The following is a 2121-nucleotide window of genomic DNA, read 5'->3' as shown; positions in this document are numbered from 1 at the left end:
CCCCCCCCGGGGGGGGGGGGGGATCTCTCAGAAAGGGGAGGGACAGATGTTGGGAACCCCTCCCAGGCCAACCTCTGAGGCTGGTGCTGGCCCTGGACAGGATGGCAGACAATGCTATTGGGTCGACTCGGACTTGGCATCAGAGGCCAAGGGCAGTGCAGGGAAGCAGGTAATGGACACTGACAAAAACACAGAGGAGGGAGAATGCAGTCACTCAAACCTAGTGCTGGGTTGAAGTCTACACAGGCAGGATCCTACAAGGTGGTGAGCTGGATTACCTGAGGCAGTCTGCAACTCCAATCACTATGTCTGCCACACCAGGCTAGATTGTACCTGACCCTTCAGAAATCCCTGGTGGGCCCAGCTCCACTCTGCCTCAAAGTCAAACCTGATCTTAGGCTGCCCTCTCCCTGCCTGGACAGCTTGGAGTTCAATCATGGGGGTGTGGGGAGGGGTGCCCTTGCCCTTGGTCTGGGAGGAACTCAAGGTTTGGACTGTGTTTGCTCCAGGCCAGGCCACCTCCATTTGTATCTGTCATGAGAGATACCCCCTTTCCAGCTGAGCTCTGCCTCTGGACTGGTCCCAGGGACCTACCTGGTCTCCCACCAATCAGCCCCAGCTTAGTGACTCCATTGTCCTAGACGTGACAGGAACAAGGAGGAGGGTCACAACCCCAGAGAACCCAGAGCTGCAGACAGGTAAAACAAGAGTCTCTGGGACCCATGGATGAGGCACAGAAGACCAAGGGGGCAGCTTTGCCCCAGCTGGCACTGAGCCCAGGCCGCTGTACAAACCCTTCAGTCCTGAGTAGCTCTTCCCTACTGACTCGTCCTAGTGTTGAGATGTTTTGACATGGTGAGCTTTTCTTTAATGTAACATTTAAAATTTTTTTAATTTATTTATATTTTATATGTATGAGTGTTTTGCCTACATGCATGTAAGAGCACCACATGTGTGTTGTGCCCATAGAGGCCAGAAGAGGGTGTTGGATCCCCTGGAACTGGAGTTACAGGCAGTTGCTAGCCACCATATGGGTTCTGAGACTGAACCTGGGTCTTCTGCAAGAGCAGCTAGTGCTCTTAACTGCTGAGCCATCTTTCCAGCTCTCTAATATATTCTTATTAATTCTTTGAGAATTTCATGCAATGTATTTTGATCATATTCACCCCCACTACTCCCCTCAACTCCTCCCACGTCCACCTCCCACCTCCCTACTGCCTCCCAACTTTGTGCCTTTTTTAAAATTAAAAAAAATAATAACCCACCAAGTCCAATTTGTGCTGTTCATACACTCATGGGTGCAGGGCCATCCACTGAAGCATGGATGAGCTACTTGGAGCCACATCCTTAAAGAAAACTGACTCTACCTGACTCTACCTCCCTAGAAACCATCAACTGTCAATAGCTCCTCATGGAGGGACGTGGCTTATGAGACATCATGAGCTTCTAGGATAGTGATGCCTCAAGAGGCTGAGGCAGGAGGATTATAGTGAGGCCAGCCTGGGCTACATAGTGAGTTCTAGGCTAGTCTGAACTACAGAGTAAGATTCTGCTTCAAAAACAAAATAAAAACAACAGTTTGTAAGGAACAGAGAAAGCAGAGTGGGCCAGGCAGGAGGCCCAACCCCCCAGATATAAGTTGAGACCATCCTGGGATTCTTGCTCTACGAGGCCTGGCCCACCAGCAGGGGCCTAAGGAGGCACCTGGCTTGGTAAGGGGACCCTGTCTGGACGTCTCACCTTGCTCACTTGCCTGCATCATAGCCTGAGGTGGCACCTATGGCCCATGGACAATTCTTCCTTTCGCTCAGTGCTACTTGGCTTTAGGATATCCTGGGTGAAACATGTTTCCGTTACAGAACCACACATCACCCTTAGAGACAGACATGGTATAGTCACCATTTGAGAGGTAGGGAAACTGAGTCAAGGGCTTAAAAGCAGGTTCACTGAGAGCTGAGGTATGGGAAGGAAGTCACAGAAATGGTGGCCTGGTTTTTCCTGCCTCAGGCTGGGTCAGGCTCCACAGGGCTGACATCCCTGGGGTCTCAGTTAAGTGGTTATATCACCATATAGCACTGTAGGAATTTAGGACCCATTCTCATTTCCTGCTGTGCCCACATG

This window comes from Nannospalax galili, unplaced genomic scaffold, assembly GCF_000622305.1.
Source record: "Nannospalax galili isolate Female #2095 unplaced genomic scaffold, S.galili_v1.0 scaffold160, whole genome shotgun sequence".
Lineage (NCBI taxonomy): Eukaryota > Metazoa > Chordata > Mammalia > Rodentia > Spalacidae > Nannospalax > Nannospalax galili.
Note: the sequence above shows the minus strand (reverse complement) of the source record.